The 20734-nt window shown below is 45.0% G+C and overlaps 1 pseudogene; it reads right to left on the bottom strand.

The window, feature by feature from the left end:
* Positions 1 to 486: 486 nt before the first annotated feature.
* LOC123132269 (putative cysteine-rich receptor-like protein kinase 9) lies at positions 487 to 2233 on the bottom strand (annotated as a pseudogene).
* Between the last annotated feature and the right edge of the window lie 18501 nt (positions 2234 to 20734).

Raw genomic sequence — 20734 nt, 5'->3', positions numbered from 1 at the left:
ACTGTTCTTTTTTGGGGGGAAATCTAGGCACTGTTAGTTGTGATTCTCTCTATTTTTGTTCTCAACCTGTGTTGTGAAATTTTATTTGAAATTTTGTGACATGTTAGATACCAGTATTTTTCATGTTATATTTTAGAATTATCCAAAAAAAATGTCAACCGGGATTGGGTTCATCGGATATTCTCCCCGAGTCTACCTACTCTTGGTAATAAAAGATATTGTGATAAATGGAATCAATCATGAATCTGATGGCTCTGTCTCAAAGCTAACACTTCTCTCTGATATTATTCGTCACCACTTACGTCTACTCATTTGATTATCGATGATGTAACAGCGACATTTCCGAATCCTGAAAATGCTGATGCAAGCATGTTTTTTTCCCCGAATTAATCGTAGGCGTTTCTTGTGTGTAATTCTCTTCGTTGCAGTACAGAATCAAAATTTGAGTAAACTGTCAAACCATCAAGGTAATAGCACCCCAGGTACCCTAACTTGCACAGAATGTGACGATTTAGTTATAAACTTGCAAAACTTGACTCCACCATACCCCAACTTGCACCTCATGTAATGATTTAGTCCCAGGCCAATGAGAACTCGACAATTGGCAGCCAGGTGGCTGGACCAGTCAGCGCACACACTTTTGCACAAAACCCCCTGCCGTTTCCTTTAATCAACCCGCACTCACCTCCACCTGAATTTGCCGTGGCATTGATCAATCAAAACTGTCTTTGCCGTGGTGGGCGGAGCAAATCATTCTTGCACACATGCCTCGGCATGATCGATCGTGATCGTTGAGTGGGCCACTCCTCAGTCCGAACCCCCTCGAACCTGAACTGAGCTGTGCACGCCCCGGTCCTACCTCGAATCTTCGTGGAGGTAAAGAAGGCCTCGCCTGATCCCTTGGATGATTCTGAACCTGTGCCCCCAGGTAAGCTCTTGCTGCCTCGCAGGATCTGCGCGCACGCACATTGGTAAGGAGTAGTACGTAAACTCTTGAAATTGAATGTCCTCGGCCTATCACAGCACCGAGGCGGACGCGCTGCCCTTAGAGTGCTGGAATCGTACAACAGAGACTCTGAGCTTCCCATGTCTCCTCCATACTCACTGTCTGCTCACAAAAACAAACAGTATATATAGAGGGAGAGAGAACAATTAAGCCTCGGTGTTCTTCCTTTTCGGGGATTTGAAATGATCAATCGAGAAGCACTCACCCGCGCTGGATATCTGCACATGTTCGTGTGGTTTCTTGTTCTTCCTCTTGCAGAGATACAAAGCAACCGTCAACAGCACCAATAGCACGACAGCAACAGGAATGCAGACGAACAGAGCTATCTTGGCTGTGGCGTCGTCGTTTGCTGCACCCCCAGGGAAGATTCGTCGTCGCCACTCTCTGTCAAAAGGAAATTCAGAATAGTTTACCCTATCTTCTAGTGGGCCTGGGCGTTGTAGAAAGGATACAACTCGTACCGGATGGAGCAGCTCCGGGTGGCGACCCGTCCTCCCTCCCTCCCGTCGCAAAATTTTGGGATGTACGAGACGGCTACGGCGAGGCAGCGGTTGCAGTCGTCGCTGGCGAGGTCGCGCGTGCACTGGGACATGTCGTGGATCTTGGTGAAGGGCGTCAAGTCGACCGTGTCGGCCGTGAACAGTCGCGGGGATGACGCCGCCTTGCTGCTGAGGTTGTTCATCAGCGCGCCCAGCTGCGTCTTGAACAGCTCGGGCTGCGTCGCGTTCACCGCGTTGCATAAGCCGGTCAGCCACGACATGTCGGCGACGCCGAAGAAGCTCACGTTCTAGTGGCGCAGGAGGCAGGCGTCGTAGAAGAGCGTGGACTTTTTCTGGCCGGGGCACTTGATGGCTGCGTCCCGCGCCCAGGTGTCGAGGCACGAGCGGCACTCGGATGCATTGACGTCGGCGCGGCAGTGCGCGAGACCGTACGCCTCGTCGGGCGCTGTGCCGGTGGTGTTCTCGGCCAACCCGGACGCGTCCGACGCAGCGGCGGAGAGGAACGAGAGGAGGGCGTCGAGGTTGGCCTGGAAGACGCCGCCGCGGGTGTAGTTTGTGTCGCTCGGGCAGTCGGTGGACCAAGGGTCCGCGGCGGCCATGGTTGCGCCGGTAAGGAGGAGGAGGAAAGAGTACAGGGGGCTCAGGCTACGCATGACCCGGAGCCCACACGCCGCCACCGCTGCAATCCCCGCGCCCGCCTTGGTCTCGGCGAGCACGGCCTTCCTTGCGTAGCTCCGCCCGCAGCGCGTCCGCCTCGGTGCTGTGATAGGCCGAGGACCAAATCGTCACATACAATGCAAGTTGTGGTATGGTGAGGTTGCATTTTACAAGTTTGAGACTAAATCATCATATTCCCTACAAGTTAGGGTACCTCCAAACCATTACCTTGCACGTAACTCCAAACGTTTCTCGTATGCAAGATATTCGTCGTTTTCGACGTCGTCGTCGTCGTCGTACTAGTTCTTCGTATACCTGTTGCGCATCTTGAAGCACTACCTTTTTCTACCGACAGTCGGTAGTAAAAGATTACAGCATAAAATAGCTGGACAGTAACGGCATGTGCAAGCAAGGAAGAGATCGGGATATCATCTTCCGTACGTGATGGTGGTTAAAGCTGTGAAGAGATGAGATGCAGCGATTGATTTTTTTTTTAATTATCATAGCAGAAGATGGGTATATTAGTAGTAAAAGCATGGGAAACCAGTATTGGACACATCTGCATGCCTGACACGTGTTTGGGAGACGTCTAGGCCCTGTCGACGCGCGTACGTAGACCATACCGTGACATGGACGAGATTTTTGTTCGGATCAGACAGCGCATCCGTTCTGGTGTGTGGACGGGTTAATTTCTGATGGAAACGTGGAATCAGGATGACAGAAGCAGAGCCGGCTTCAGATTTTTTTGGTAGGCAAAGCGTGAGTCAGCGTGTGTGATCGATCGGCTAATCCGATTTGAAAGGCTTTGCTGTCGTGATCCGGACATCTGTGCTGTGTAGTCGGCAGGCACAGCCGGCCGGTGATGATTGGCGTTGCCGCTGGCGCTGGCGGCGAGACTCCTGACAGCATACGCTAAAGTTGAGCTGAGCTGAGGCGTCTCTAATGGTGTGATGCGATGTCAACCTTCTCTAAGGTTATACTATTACTACAATGATTATCTTTCTGAGGATCTTTTTTCTCATTGAGTTTTAGTAGGTTGCTGCTAAACCACGTGTCCCGTTCCGAGCCGGTGATCATCTTCTGAGTTGGGGGAGAGGAAAGAAGAAACGAAATGTGCATTCTCTTTGGTTTTATGTTGCAATGCAAGAACTACTCCTTCTGTTTCATAATGTAAGAGACATTTTTTTTACAGTAGTGTAATGAAAAGACGTCTTACCTTATGCGACAGAGAGAGTACCTGTGAAAAGAATTGATTCAACTGCAAAAAGGAAATAAGATTCAGATCGGACGGGCAGACCTCTGTATGCATAAAGCCAAACTACAGGGTTGGGGTTGGAGACTTATAAGATTAACTTTTGAGACCAAGACATGTCCCCTAAAATTAGCATGCATTTTTTAGAACAAACAAAACCGAACAAACTGACACAGACTAAATATATTACTATATGAGTTCAACTAATTAGTTTTATATCGCCTGTAAAATGAAGAAACGGGGACAAAAAGAGAACAATGGTGTGTCTATTTCTGTGAAGACAAATGGAGAAATAAAAGCCTCTTTGACTTATATCAAAGCAAATGAATCACAAGTTCAGAGGAATCACAACCACACAAAAGAAAAGGGTAAACTGGAGAAATGGAAGCGGCGCGCTCTTGGCGGCCTTCCCGCTCGTTGACCTTGCAGTGCATGCATGCAACGCGTGCACGGGATGATGTCATGCGATGCACGGGGTCAATAGCCGCCGTGCGTGCGCGTCACGTGATGACCAAGCAGGATGACTACCATACATTGACCATTGAACGGAAACCTGCAGTTAAAGGTGCAAAATGGTGCTGGTATCGCTCCTCTCCTTAAACAAGGACCACTTCTTCTGTTTCTTTTTACCTTGCATATATGATTTGTTCAAAGTCAAACTTTATAGAGTTTGATCAACTTTATAGAAAAAAAATTATCAGCATTGACAACATGAAATCAACATTATTACATGCATCATGCAATTAATTTTTATATTGTACTCCTTCCGTCTCAAAATAAATGTCTCAACTTTATACTAACTCTAATACAAAGTTATACTAAGATTAAGACACTTATTTTGGGACGGAGGGAGTATACTTTTATATTGTAGATGCTGATATTTCTTCGCAGATATTATATGCGAAGTAAAAAAGGAAATGAAGGGAGTATCATCTTCTAGTAGCACCTCAAGGATTGCAACATTCCGCGACTTCTAAGATCTCTTTGATCTCCTTCTCCAGACCTCCATCTTTTCTCGCCAGCTCTTTCAGCGATGGGAAAGGGGAAACCAATTTTAATGTTCTACATGTAATTGGGGTTAGGGTTCGATGTTGTGGTGGCATTGTTTAGATGGCGGCGATGACGACGTTTTGCATCAAATAATGGTGCATCTACTTCAACTACATCTTCACAGGGTGGTCAACAGTGTGGAGAACCACTAGGTCAATGTCTTTTCAAGGCATGTGGTCCAACATTGTGTGGTGTTGGGTTTGGTCGTTGGCCTGTGATCGGTTGCCTCATTTTGTCAGCGGGTTGTTTCCATGAGTGAGCAATCGGGGCCAGTTAGTCAGTTTCCACTGGTGACATGAGCCTAATTGTCAGCGCAGATCTGGGTGCGGGCCTTGCCAAATTGGCTTCTTCCCGCAAATCTCGTTATACACAACGGGTGGCTGATGCGGCTCTGCGGAGACAAAATGAGAAGTTTTCCTCTGCATGCCCTTGTGGATGACACATATATTGCTCTTCTCATCACCGCCTCTCCTTTGGCGATGTGATGACCATCAGGCAAGCAACAAAGGATTCAATACAGATGGATTTTCTTAGGGACTTAGGTGTGGTGTATTTTTTTGGAACTTGGATGTACTTCTGAGGTATTTTGTGACATTCCGGCTTTATAGGAATGATAGAATACTCATATCAGCAAGGTGCATCTCCTTTTTCGTGAGGCCATCTAGAAGAAACTTCAAAATAAAGCGTTCTTGGCTAGGAGTAATTTGATTATGGGTGACCAACTGGGAAGTTCATACTGGGTGCGCATGGATGAGGACAAAGTGCGCAGAAAAGAGCAGTGTTGGTCTATGGGTCAGTCTAGATTCCATGCGTAACGGCCAGGAATTGGTGGGTGAACCGGTGGGTTTGGCCGAAGCGTTAAAATTGGTATCAGAACCGACCCTCGCGGTTACACGAGCGTGTGTTGGTCAGTGATGCATACATGGGACACATGTGAATGCTGGCACTGGCGCACACAGATGTGTGCCAAGAGGAAACATTCCTGCTGGATCGATGGGGACATCGGTTCCTTTGGGGGAGGGGTGTATGTGACATCCCGGCTTAATAGGAATGATAGACTATTCATGTCAACATGGTGCACCTTTTTTTCCAAGAGCCCAACTAAAAGAAACTTTAAAGTGAAGTGTGCTTGACTTGAAGCAATTTGTGCATGAGTGAGGATACAGTGCGCAGAAAAGACTAGTGTTGATCTGTGAGGCCAGTATAGATCCCAGACGCAACAGTCAGGAACCAGTGGATGAACTGATGGATTTGGCCGGGGCATTACATATTTTTTGTAAAAGTGGGGATACTTGCATGTGTTTAGATATTTTCTTAATACTTGATTTTCTTAATTAATATAATCCAAAAATCAGTATAAAAATATCTAACTATAAACACAAAAATTCTGAACTGTTTTCATTAGCACACTTGGGAAAATTATATGTTTTGTGTATAGAGATTAAGTTAATACTATTATCTTTTCATATTTAAAATTAAAGGATATTGTACTAATTTTACACGGCCTAGATAAGGGCATCTCAAACACTCACTCCTAAAACGAACATTGTATCCGTTCGTGGGCTAGTGGGGACCAGTTCGCGGACAGTGGTGCGGTAGCCGGCTGTCCAACCATGTCCCCTAAAACTTGTACCTCTTTCTTTTAAGTCCGTGTGCTCAAAATAAAAGCATAGCAAATCGTAGATGATTGAAAATGTTCAAATGCGATAATAGTTCTAATTCAAATATGAAAGTGTGTTATATCGACTAGAGGGGGGGGGGGTGAATAGGCGATTTTTACAAAATTCTTCACTGAGGAATTTGCCGGTGAGGAAATTCCTTAGCGAAGAACTACTAGCAGCGGAATAAGTACTCAAAAGTAAACACAACAGAATACAAGCATAGTCATCATGATGGAATGAAGACAGACACAGAGTACAGGAAGCGTAATCACAGGATAACACGGGATGAAGACAAACAGACTGAAGAAATTGAACTGAGGAAATTGAGAAAGTCTTCAGTCAAAGTCTTCAAACACAGATATGAACAAACATACATCACAGTTATGAGGAAATGAAAGAGTTGAGGAAATAGAACCAGTAAGCTCGGTGAAGACAATGATTTGGTAGACCAGTTTCAACTGCTGTCTCAGTTGTATGTCTGGTTGGAGCGGCTGAGTATTTAAACTTAAGGACACACAGTCCCGGACACCCAGTCATGGTAACTTAGTCCAAGACACCCAGTCCTCACCATATTCTCCTTGAACTAAGGTCACACAGACCTCGTCCAATCACTCGTGGTAAGTCTTCAGGCGACTTCCAAACCTTCACAAACTTGGTCACTCGACGATCCACAATTCCTCTTGGATGCTCTAGACCATGACGCCTAACCGTCTGGAAGAAGCACAGTCTTCAAAGGTAACAAGCGTCGGATCCACTCAGGATCAATCTCTTCAGTGATGCTCAATCACTTGGGGTTTGTAGGTGTTTGGGTTTTCGGTTTTTGGTTTTTCCTCACTTGATGATTTTCGCTCAAAGTCCTCGGAGGATGGGTTGCTCTCAAATGACAAGTGTCAGTTTCTCTCGGAGCAGCCAACCAGCTAGTGGTTGTAGGGGGCGGCTATTTATAGCCTAGGGAGCAGCCCGACATGATAAGATATAAATGCCCTTCAATGATATGATCGTTAGGTGGATAGATATTTTGGGATAGCTGACGCATAGCACAACAACGGTCGGAATTTTGAGTAGCAAAATCCTCAGGGCTATCATGTTCCTCACTGTGTAGGCAATCCGCACTGGCGAATCCCTAACTCTTCAGTCAGGACAAATTCCTCAGAGACCAGAAGAACTTCGTCTCTGTCACTGAAGAAATTGACTGAACTGTATGAGATTTCCAATGGCTTCACTCGGAGGGATTGGTAGGTGTAGGATTTTGAGTTGAGCATCACATGGAAATTTTTCCTAAGTATTTCCTCGACCCCCTTTAACAGTACGGTGTTTCCTATGACTCAAGAAAGAGAAAAACAAAACTATGAAAATGAAAGTCTTCAAGCTTCATATTCCTCGCATGATTATCAAGTCTTCACGGACAAACCAATTTCTTCACTTACAAAGTCTTCATGAAAGTCTTCAGAAATACCAAAATCTTCAGTCGAAGATATTCATTTTTAGGGGTCGACTTTTCCTGTAAATATCAAACTCCTCATAGACTTATAGACATGTGTACACTCACACACGCATTAGTCCCTTAACCTATAAGTCTTCAATATACCAAAATCACTAAGGGGCACTAGATGCACTTACAATCTCCCCTTTTTGGTGATTGATGACAATATAGGTTAAGTTTTCAACGGGGATAAACATATGAAGTGTAAATACTGATATTGAGGAATTTGATTGCAAGATATAGAAGAACCCCCTGAAGATGTGCATAGTGAGGAATTTGCTTTTGAAGCAATGCACACTTGAAGAGTTGAATCATGGAGATCTCCCCCTATATCTTGTAATTCATACACGCATTTAACATATAATATGAAGAATTTGAAATGCATGATGAAATATGGTGCCTGATGAAATTCAGCATGGGTGCAATAATATTTAACGAGGAATAAGCATGCAGAATAGTGCATCAAGAGTATCAGAGCACAGTGCATCAAAAGTATCAGAGCACCATCGGGTTTAAGATTACAACTCGATCCAATAAAGTTTCAGAAGAACGAGAGTTGTAACTTAGCAGATAAAAAATGCCCATATAGTAGACCCGCTTGAAGACTAACTCATATTTCTCCCCCTTTGTCATCGAATGACCAAAAGGATCGAAAATGAGGACTAACGCCCCTGAAAATAATCATGTTGATGAAGGAGCGCCAGCGTTGTTGGGGTCGTTTGTTGATGTAGGGCCTGCCGCAGTGTCGTCCAAATCTTCATGTTCATTAGTGTCGCGCAATGAAGAATATGAGCTGGCCACCAGAGAAGGAACCTTGACCTTCTTGAATTTCTTCGGTGGAGGTGCAGACCAGTCAAAATCTTCATTAAGACCCATGTTCTTCAGATCTTCTTCACCATACAGATGTGACAGGATTTCCCAGGTGCGACCGAAGACTTGATGGAGATAGTAGTGGTTTTTCTTCACTGCATTGTGTGTGGCAGTCATGTTGTGAAGAAGTGAACCAAACTGACGCTTAACCCATTTGTGATTTTGATCCACCTTCTGGTGAAGACTAAGAAGAAGTTCACGGTCAGTCATCACGCACGGAGCAGTGGCTTGAGGAGTGGACTTGGGAGCATTGGCAGAGTCATGTGTGGCAGAGTCATCATTGGTGGAATAAGATGCAGCTTTGCGAAACTGACCATCCAATGGACGAATGCCTTCATCAATTATAGCTGGTGCCTTGCCCTTTCCATCAACTGAGGAATATGTCTGCTTGAGGACTTCAATTGGGGGCAAGTAGCTGAGATGATTCTGGAAATCAACTTTGTAGTTGAGTGAAGACCTTGTCCTGAGAAATCTCATGATCCAAGGTGCATAAGGCTTCAGCTCAAACGGAGACAGTGCAACATTGGCCATAGTCCTCATGAAGAAATCGTGATAGTTGACAAGAATGCCATGAACGATGTTGAATACCAGATTCTTCATGATGCTAACATTTTCCTCATCAGATGAGTTGTGGCCTTTGATAGGACTGATTGTCCTCGTAAGAATACGATAGACAGTTCTGGGCACGTACAGCAATTTCTTCATGAGGAATTTGGTTCTTGGTGCTTGACCTGGCTTCAAAGATTTCATCAGCACCTGCATGTAATGATGTGTGAGCTCAGGTTCACTATAGATGCAGCGAGCTTCTTCAAGGGGAGGACTGAGTGGTAGAGCATGAAGCAATTCAGAGGCTGGTGTAGTGTAGTGAGTGTTTTCAGGCATCCAGTCCAGCACCCATGAATTCACATCTTCAGCATCTCCGGTGATGTGCAGCGTTGCATAGAATTGAAGAATCAGTTCTTCATTCCAATCGCAGATGTCAGAGAAAAAGTTGAGCAGCCCAGCATCGTGAAGAACACCGAGGACTGGTGCGAAGCACGACAGAGATTCCATATCCACGTGAGGAATATGCTCATGGTAGAAAATCTTCTCCTTGTTGAACAGCACTGAGGAATAGAAATTGGCTTGACTAGCAGTCCAGAAATGCCTCTTCCTAATGCGGGCAGAGTCACATGGGTTGTAATCTTTGAAGAATACGTGCTCGCCGAAGAAATCATCAGCCTTGAACTTTTGCTTGCGTGAGAATGTATCCTTTGGCTTCGGCAGAGGAGTGTCTGTGAGTTGCATCACGGCCTCAGAAATCTCAATCGCCGGTTCTTCAGGCTGAGGAATTTCTGGTTCCTCCTCAGTGGCAGTCTGCGTAGTTGGTTGTTCAGCAGCAGCAGTTTCATCAGCGCTAGTGGCTGGAATTTCCTCATGGACAGATGCGGTGGGATGAGTTTCTTCAGAGCCCATGTGAACAGTTTGTGTGGGGGACTGAGGAATTTGCTGTAGAGGAGTGAACATTGAAGAGTTTGGATGTTGACTTTCCCAGAATTCATCACTGATTACGGGTGTGGAGCAGCCGATGTCCACATCATTATCTTCCATTTCTTCAACGCCAGCCTCTTCAGCTGTGAACTGAGGCACAGGCGAGGAGATGATAGGTGTTGAAGGGATCGCATCCACTTCAATTTCTTCATCCAATGGTTCAGACGAAGCAGCAGAATGAGTTTCTTCATCAGATCCGCTGGGGATCACATATTCTTCATCAAAAGGAACAAGGTCCTTTGATGGCCTGGTTGAGATGGGAACAGCATCAATCAGATGTGCAAATGAACTTGTCATAGGCTTCATTTTCTTTGGAGCTGAAGAATCTGAAGCAGCTGATGCTTTCCTTTTCTTCACTGCAGCACGCTCTGCAGCCTTGGTCTTCTTCACATCTGATGCAGATGGAAGGATTGGAGTTGAAGTTGGTGTTGGGGAACGTAGCAATAATTCAAAATTTTCCTACGTGTCACCAAGATCTATCTATGGAGTCATCTAGCAACGAGGGAGGAGTGGATCTACATACCCTTGTAGATCGCGCGCCGAAGCATTCAAGAGAACGGGGTTGATGGAGTCGTACTCGTCGTGATCCAAATCACCGATGATCCTAGCGCCGAACGGACGGCACCTCCGCGTTCAACACACATACGGAGCAGCGACGTCTCCTCCTTCTTGATCCAGCAAGGGGGGAGGAGAGGTTGATTGAGATCCAGCAGCACAACGGCGTGATGGTGGAAGTAGCGGGATTCCAACAGGGCTTCGCCAAGCGCTGTGGGAGGAGGGAGATGTGTCATGGGAGGGAGAGGGAGGTGCAAGGGCTTAGGTATAGTTTCCCTCCCTTCCCCCCACTATATATAGGGCCAAGGGAGAGGGGGAGGGCGCAGCCTTGCCCCTTCCTCCAAGGAAGGGTGCGGCCAAGGGGGGGAGGAGTCCATCCTCCCCAAGGCACCTCGGAGGTGCCTTCCCCCTTTAGGACTCTCCCCTCCTCTTGTCCCTTTGGCGCATGGGCCTCTAGGGGCTGGTGCCCTTGGCCCATATAGGACAAGGCGCACCCCCTACAGCCCAAGTGGCCCCCGGGGTAGGTGGCCCCACCCGGTGGACCCCCGGGACCCTTCCGGTGGTCCCGGTACAATACCGGTGACCCCGAAACTTGTCCCGATGGCCGAAATAGCACTTCCTATATATAAATCTTTACCTCCGGACCATTCCGGAACTCCTCGTGACGTCCGAGATCTCATCCGGGACTCTGAACAACTTTCGGGTTACCGCATACTAATATCTCTATAACCCTAGCGTCACCGAACCTTAAGTGTGTAGACCCTACGGGTTCGGGAGACATGTAGACATGACCGAGACGACTCTTCGGTCAATAACCAACAGCGGGATCTGGATACCCATGTTGGCTCCCACATGTTCCATGATGATCTCATCGGATGAACCACGATGTCAAGGACTTAATCAATCCCGTATACAATTCCCTTTGTCTATCGGTACGATACTTGCCCGAGATTCGATCGTCGGTATCCCGATACCTTGTTCAATCTCGTTACCAGCAAGTCTCTTTACTCGTTCCGTAACACATCATCCCATGATCAACTCCTTGATCACATTGTGCACATTATGATGATGTCCTACCGAGTGGGCCCAGAGATACCTCTCCGTCACACGGAGTGACAAATCCCAGTCTCGATTCGTGCCAACCCAACAGACACTTTCGGAGATACCTGTAGTGCACCTTTATAGTCACCCAGTTACGTTGTGACGTTTGGCACACCCAAAGTATTCCTATGGTATCCGGGAGTTGCACAATCTCATGGTCTAAGGAAATGATACTTGACATTAGAAAAGCTTTAGCATATGAACTACATGATCTTGTGCTAGGCTTAGGATTGGGTCTTTGTCCATCACATCATTCTCCTAATGATGTGATCCCGTTATCAATGACATCCAATGTCCATGGTCAGGAAACCGTAACCATCTATTGATCAACGAGCTAGTCAACTAGAGGCTTAATAGGGACATGGTGTTGTCTATGTATCCACACATGTATCTGAGTTTCCTATCAATACAATTCTAGCATGGATAATAAACGATTATCATGAACAAGGAAATATAATAATAACTATTTATTATTGCCTCTAGGGCATATTTCCAACAGTCTCCCACTTGCACTAGAGTCAATAATCTAGTTCACATCGTCATGTGATTAACACTCACAGGTCACATCACCATGTGACCAACATCCAAAGAGTTTACTAGTGTCACTAAACTAGTTCACATCATCATGTGATTAAGACTCAGTGAGTTCTGGGTTTGATCATGTTTTGCTTGTGAGAGAGGTTTTAGTCAACGGGTCTGAATCTTTCAGATCCGTATGTACTTCACAAATTTCTTATGTCGTCTTGTAGATGCAACTACTACGCTACATTTGGAGCTATTCCAAATAACTGTTCTACTATACGAATCCAATTTACTACTCAGAATAATCTGGATTAGTGTCAAAGTTTGCATCGGCGTAACCCTTTACGACGAACTCTTTTACCACCTCCATAATCGAGAAAATTCCTTAGTCCACTAGTTACTAAGGATAACCTTGACCGATGTCCTGTGATCCATTCTTGGATCACTCTTGTACCCCTTGACTGACTCATGGCAAGGCACACTTCAGGTGCGGTACACAGCATAGCATACTGTAGGGCCTATGTCTTAAGCATAGGGGACGACCTTCGTCCTTTCTCTCTATTCTGTCGTGGTCGAGCTTTAAGTCTTAACTTCATACCTTACATCTCAGGCAAGAACTTCTTCTTTGACTGATCCATCTTGAACACCTTCAAGATCATGTCAAGGTATGTGCTCATTTGAAAGTACTATTAAGCGTTTTTGATCTATCCTCATAGATCTTGATGCTCAATGTTCAAGTAGCCTAATCCAGGTTTTCTATTGAAAAACACTTTTCAAATAACCCTATATGCTTTCCAAAAATTCTACATCATTTCTGATCCACAATATGTCAACAACATATACTCATCAGAAATTCTATAGTGCTCCCACTCACTTCTTTGGAAATACAAGTTTCTCATAAACTTTGTATACACCCAAAATCTTTGATCATCTCATCAAAGAATACATTCCAACTCCGAGATGCTTACTCCAGTCCTTAGAAGGATTGTTGGAGCTTTGCGTACTTGTTAGCATCTTTCAGGATTGAAAAAACCTTCCGGTTGTATCACATACAACCTTTCCTCAAAAAAATCATTGAGAAAACAATGTTTTTGACATCCTATCTGCAAGATCTCATAAATAATGCAGTAATGGCTAATATAATTCAACAGACTCTTAGCATCGCTACGAGTGAGAAAGTCTCATCGCAGTCAACTCCTTGAACTTGTCGGAAAACATCTTAACGACAAGTCGAGCTTTCTTAATGGTGATACTTACCATCATTGTCCGTCTTCCTTTTAAAATCCATATGTACCTAACAGCCTTACGACCATCAAGTGGTTCTTCCAAAGTCTACACTTTGTTTTCATACATGGATCCTCTCTCGGATTTTATGGCCTCGAGCCATTTATCGGAATCCGGGCCCACCATCGCTTCTTCATAGCTCGTAGGTTCATTGTTGTCTAGCAACATGACTTCCAAGACAGGATTACATACCACTCTGAAGTAGTACGCATCCTTGTCATCCCACGAGGTTTGGTAGTGACTTGATCTGAAGTTTCATGATCACTATCATAAGCTTCCACTTCAATTGGTGTAGGTGCCACAGGAACAACTTCCTGTGCCCTGCCACACACTAGTTGAAGAGATGGTTCAATAACCTCATCAAGTCTCCACCATCCTCCCACTCAATTCTTTCGAGAGAATCTTTTCCTCGAGAAAGTACCCGATTCTAGAAACAATCATTTATTGCTTTCGGATCTGACACAAGAGGTATACCCAACTGTTTTGGGTGTCCTATGAAGATGCATTTATCCAGCCTGAAACTTTTTCACATAAGCGTTGCAGCCCCAAACTTTTAAGAAATGACAGCTTAGGTTTCTCTAAACCATAGTTCATACGGTGTCATCTCATCGGAATTACGTGGTGCCCTATTTAAAGTGAATGTGGTTGTCTCTAATGCCTAACCCATAAACTATCGTGGTAATTTGATAAGAGACATCATGGTATGCATCATATCTAATAGGGTGCAATTATGATGTTCGGACACACCATCACACTATGGTGTTCCAGGCTGTATTGGTTGTGAAACAATTTCCACAATGTCTTAATTCTATGCCAAACTCGTAATTCAGATATTCATCTCTATGATCATATCATAGATATTTTATCCTCTTGTCACGACGATGTTTCAACTTCATCCTGAAATTACTTGAACCTTTCAATAATTCAGACTCGTGATTCATCAAGTAAATATACTCAACATCTACTCAAATCATCTGTGAAGTAAGAACATAACGATATCCACTACATGCCTCAGCACTTATTGGACTGCACACATCAAAATGTATTACTTCCAACAAGTTGCTTTCTAGTTCCATTTTACTGAAAATGAGGCTTTCAGTCATCTTGCCCATGTGGTATGATTTGCATGTCCCAAGTGATTCAAAATCAAGTGAGTCCAAACGGTCCCTTTGCATGGAGTTTCTTTATGCATATACACCAATAGACATGGTTCGCATGTCTCAAACTTTTCAAAAACGAGTGAGTCCAAAGATCCATCAACATGGAGCTTCTTCATGCGTTTTATACCGATATGACTTAAGTGGCAATGCCACAAGTAGGTGGTACTATCATTACTATCTTATATCTTTTGGCATGAACATGTGTATCACTACGATCGAGATTCAATAAACCATTCATTTTAGGTGCAAGACCATTGAAGGTATTATTCAAATAAACAGAGTAACCATTATTCTCCTTAAATGAATAACCGTATTGCGATAGACAGAATCCAATCATGTCTATGCTCAACGCAAACACCAATCTTGATGGTAGAGGGAGCGTACGATATTTGATCAACCTTGGAAATACTTCCAACACATATCGTCAACTCACCTTTAGCTAGTCTCCGTTTATTCCGTAGCTTTTATTTCGAGTTACTAACACTTAGCAACCGAACCGGTATCTAATACCCTGGTGCTACTAGGAGTACTAGTAAAGTACACATCAACACAATGTATATCCAATATACTTCTATTGACCTTGCCAGCCTTCTCATCTACCAAGTATCTAGGGTAATTCTGCTCCAGTGGCTGTTCCCTTTATTACAGAAGCACTTAGTCTCGGGTTTGGGTTCAACCTTGGGTTTCTTCACTAGAGCAGCAGCTGATTTGCCGTTTCATGAAGTATCCCTTCTTGGCCTTGCCCTTCTTGAAACTAGTGGTTTCACCAACCATCAACAATTGATGCTCCTTCTTGATTTCTACTTTTGTGGTGTCAAACATCGCGAATATCTCAAGGATCATCATATATGTCCCTGATATATTATAGTTCATCACGAAGCTCTAGCAGCTTGGTAGTAATGTCTTCGGAGAACCATCACTATTTCATCTGGAAGATCAACTCCCACTCGATTCAAGCGATTGTTGTACTCAGACAATCTGAGCACAAGCTCAACAATTGAGCTTTTCTCCCTTAGTTTGCAGGCTAAGAAAATCGTCAGAGGTCTTATACCTCTTGACGTGGGCACGAGCCTAAAATCCCAATTTCAGTCCTTGGAACATCTCATATGTTCTGCGATGTTTCAAAAACGTCTTTGGTGCCTCAATTTTAAACCATTTAGCATTATGCACTGAACTATCATGTAGTCATCAAAACGTGTATGTCAGATGTTCGCAACATCCACAGACGACGTTCGAGGTTCAGCACACTGAGCGGTGCATTAAGGACATAAGCCTTCTATGAAGCAATGAGGACAAACCTCAGTTTACGGACCTAGTCCGCATAATTACTACTATCAACTTTCAACTAAATTTTCTCTAGGAACATATCTAAATAGTAGAACTGAAGCGCGAGCTACGACATAATTTGCGAAGACCTTTTGACTATGTTCAGGATAATTAAGTTCATCTTGTGAACTCCCACTCAGATAGACATCCCTCTAGTCATCTAAGTGATTACATGATCCGAGTCAACTAGGCCGTGTCCGATCATCACGTGAGACGGACTAGTCATCATCGGTGAACATCTTCATGTCGATCGTATCTACTATACGACTCATGCTCGACCTTTCGGTCTCTTGTGTTCCGAGGCCATGTATGTACATGCTAGGCTCGTCAAGTCAACCTAAGTGTTTTGCGTGTGTAAATCTGTCTTACACCCGTTGTATGTGAACGTTAGAATCTATCACACCCGATCATCACGTGGTGCTTCGAAACAACGAACTATCGCAACGGTGCACAGTTAGGGGGAACACCTTCTTGAAATTTTAGTGAGGGATCATCTTATTTACTACCGTCGTTCTAAGCAAATAAGATGTATAAACATGATAAACATCACATGCAATCAAATAGTGACATGATATGGCCAATATCATATTGCTCCTTTTGATCTTCATCTTCGGGGCTCCATGATCATCATCGTCACCGGCATGACACCATGATCTCCATCATCATGATCTCCATCATCATGTCTCCATGAAGTTGCCTCGCCAACTATTACTTCTACTACTACAGCTAACGGTTAGCAATAAAGTAAAGTAATTACATGACGTTTATGTTGACACGCAGGTCATGAATAAATTAAGACAACTCCTATGGCTCCTGCCGGTTGTCATACTCATCGACATGCAAGTCGTGATTCCTATTACAAGAACATGATCATCTCATACATCACATATATCATTCATCACATCCTTTGGCCATATCACATCACATAGCATACCCTGCAAAAACAAGTTAGACGTCCTCTAATTGTTGTTTGCATGTTTTATGTGGCTGCTATGGGTTTCTAGCAAGAACGTTTCTTACCTACGCAAAGACCACAACGTGATATGCCAATTGCTATTTACCCTTCATAAGGACCCTTTTCATCGAATCCGATCCGACTAAAGTGGGAGAGACAGACACCCGCTAGCCACCTTATGCAACTAGTGCATGTCAGTCGATGGAACCAGTCTCACGTAAGAGTACGTGTAAGGTCGGTCCGGGCCGCTTCATCCCACAATGCCACAGAATCAAGATTGGACTAGTAACTGTAAGCATATTGAACAAAATCAACGCCCACAACTACTTTGTGTTCTACTCGTGCATAGAAACTACGCATAGACCTAGCTCATGATGCCATTGTTGGGGAACGTAGCAATAATTCAAAATTTTCCTACGTGTCACCAAGATCTATCTATGGAGTCATCTAGCAACGAGGGAGGAGTGGATCTACATACCCTTGTAAATCGCGCGCGGAAGCGTTCAAGAGAACGAGGTTGATGGAGTCGTACTCGTCGTGATCCAAATCACCGATGATCCTAGCGCCGAACGGACGGCACCTCCATGTTCAACACACATACGGAGCAGCGACGTCTCCTCCTTCTTGATCCAGCAAGGGGGGAGGAGAGGTTGATGGAGATCCAGTAGCACGACGGCGTGCTGGTGGAAGTAGCGGGATTCCAACAGGGCTTCGCCAAGCGCTGTGGGAGGAGGGAGATGTGTCATGGGAGGGAGAGGGAGGCGCCAGGGCTTAGGTATAGTTGCCCTCCCTTCCCCCCACTATATATAGGTCCAAGGGAGAGGGGGAGGGCGCAGCCTTGCCCCTTCCTCCAGGGAAGGGTGCGGCCAAGGGGGGGAGGAGTCCATCCTCCCCAAGGCACCTCGGAGGTGCCTTCCCCCTTTAGGACTCTCCCCTCCTCTTGTCCCTTTGGCGCATGGGCCTCTAGGGGCTGGTGCCCTTGGCCCATATAGGCCAAGGCGCACCCCCTACAGCCCAAGTGGCCCCCGGGGTAGGTGGCCCCACCCGGTGGACCCCCGGGACCCTTCCGGTGGTCCCGGTACAATACCGGTGACCCCGAAACTTGTCCCGATGGCCGAAATAGCACTTCCTATATATAAATTTTTACCTCCGGACCATTCCGGAACTCCTCGTGACGTCTGAGATCTCATCCGGGACTCCTAACAACTTTCGGGTTACCGCATACTAATATCTCTATAACCCTAGCGTCACCGAACCTTAAGTGTGTAGACCCTACGGGTTCGGGAGACATGTAGACATGACCGAGACGACTCTCCGGTCAATAACCAACAGCGGGATCTGGATACCCATGTTGGCTCCCACATGTTCCACGATGATCTCATCAGATGAACCACGATGTCAAGGACTTAATCAATCCCGTATACAATTCCCTTTGTCTATCGGTACGATACTTGCCCGAGATTCGATCGTCGGTATCCCGATACCTTGTTCAATCTCGTTACTGGCAAGTCTCTTTACTCGTTCCGTAACACATCATCCCGTGATCAACTCCTTGATCACATTGTGCACATTATGATGATGTCCTACCGAGTGGGCCTAGAGATACCTCTCCGTGACACGGAGTGACAAATCCCAGTCTCGATTCGTGCCAACCCAACAGACACTTTCAGAGATACCCGTAGTGCACCTTTATAGTCACCCAGTTACGTTGTGACGTTTGACACACCCAAAGTATTCCTACGGTATCTGGGAGTTGCACAATCTCATGGTCTAAGGAAATGCTACTTGACATTAGAAAAGCTTTAGCATACGAACTACATGATCTTGTGCTAGGCTTAGGATTGGGTCTTTGTCCATCACATCATTCTCCTAATGATGTGATCCCGTTATCAATGACATCCAATGTCCATGGTCAGGAAACCGTAACCATCTATTGATCAACGAGCTAGTCAACTAGAGGCTTACTCGGGACATGGTGTTGTCTATGTATCCACACAAGTATCTGAGTTTCCTATCAATACAATTCTAGCATGGATAATAAACGATTATCATGAACAAGGAAATATAATAATAACTATTTATTATTGCCTTTAGAGCATATTTCCAACAGTTGGTGCAGGAGCAGCTGAGGAATCTGGTTGATTTTCTTTAGGCACAACTGATGCAGTTGCCCTGAGTTCTTCAGTTTTTTCAGGCACATCACTAGTGGGTGCCCTGGCAATTTCTTCAGCGGCTGGAATGCACTCATCAGCCCTGGAACTCACATTATCTTCAGCAGCCTGATTGTCATCAGTGGTGCTGGCATTTTCTTCAGTAGGCTGAGCAGATGCTTCAGCCTAAGGAATTTCCTGTTGCGTTGGGGCTGCAACATTGGAAGTGAAGTTATCCGCAAGTTTCACAAAACGAATCTTGGCTCCAAGCCAATCAACGCGATATGCTTCAATGTCATCACTGAGTTTTTTAATCTCAGTCTGAGTAGTGACAAGTTCTTCAGTTGTCATAGAGACAGCGTTTTTCTTCAGATAGCGCTCTTTCTTGTACTGCGCTTTCTTGATCTGCCTGGCCTTCTCAAATTTCCACTTTTCTTCTTGAATGAAGTGGGTCAGATGTGACTTTGGCCAGGAGTCAGCTTGAAGTCGGGCAAGGGAGTGTTGGCGTCCTTGCATCAATGTAGTCGAGGATCAGCTTGGGATCCAAAAGCAGTGGCACCTCTGATCCTTTGGCTCTAGCGGCCCTGACTTGCCTGTCTCTGATGATTTCTGCAAGTTCATCATCATCAGCTTCGTCTTCATCAGACGACACTTGAAAAGCGACTTGCTTCTTTTGAGGACTTGGGCGTGGACCTCGTCCAGCAGTGGCCTTTGTCTTGAGCAGTGAGGGGGCAGCTGAGGAACTTGGTGCAACTGAGGAACTAGCTGAGACACCTGAGGCAATGGAGATGCCGATGTAAGTGCATCTAGTGCCCCTTAGTGATTTTGGTGTATTGAAGACTTATAGGTTAAGGGACTAATGCGTGTGTGAGTGTACACAGGTCTATAAGTCTATGAGGAGTTTGATATTTACAGGAAAAGTCGACCCCTAAAAATGAATATCTTCGACTGAAGATTTTGGTATTTCTGAAGACTTCATGAAGACTTTGAAAGTGAAGAAATTGGTGTGTCCGTGAAGACTTGATAATCATGTGAGGAATATGAAGCTTGAAGACTTTCGTTTTCATAGTTTTGTTTTTCTCTTTCTTGAGTCATAGGAAACACCGTACTATTAAAGGGGTCGAGGAAATACTTAGGAAAAGTTTCCATGTGATGCTCAACTCAAAACCTACACCTACCAATCCCTTCGAGTGAAGCCATTGGAAATCTCATATAGTTCAGTCAATTTCTTCAGTGACAGAGATGAAGTTCTTCTAATCTCTGAGGAATTTGTCCCGACTGAGGAGTTAGGAATTCGCCAGTGTGGATTGCCTACACAGTGAGGAACATGATAGCCCTGAGGATTTTGCTACTCAAAGCTGTCCCAAAATATCTTTCCACCTAACGGTCATATCATTGAAGGGCATTTATGTCTTATCATGTCGGGCTGCTCCCTAGGCTATAAATAGCCGCCCCCTACAACCACTAGCTAAGAGAGGCTGCTCCGAAAGAAACCGACACTTGTCAATTTAGAGCAACCCATCCTCCGAGGACTTTGAGCGAAAATCATCAAGTGAGGAAAACCAAAAAACCCAAAACCCAAACACCTACAAACCCCAAGTGATTGAGCATCACTGAAGAGATTGATCCTGAGTGGATCCGACGCTTGTTACCTTTGAAGATTGTGCTTCTT

The sequence above is a fragment of the Triticum aestivum genome, chromosome 6A, assembly GCF_018294505.1.
Source record: "Triticum aestivum cultivar Chinese Spring chromosome 6A, IWGSC CS RefSeq v2.1, whole genome shotgun sequence".
Lineage (NCBI taxonomy): Eukaryota > Viridiplantae > Streptophyta > Magnoliopsida > Poales > Poaceae > Triticum > Triticum aestivum.
This window is presented reverse-complemented; position numbering and strand designations above follow the sequence as displayed.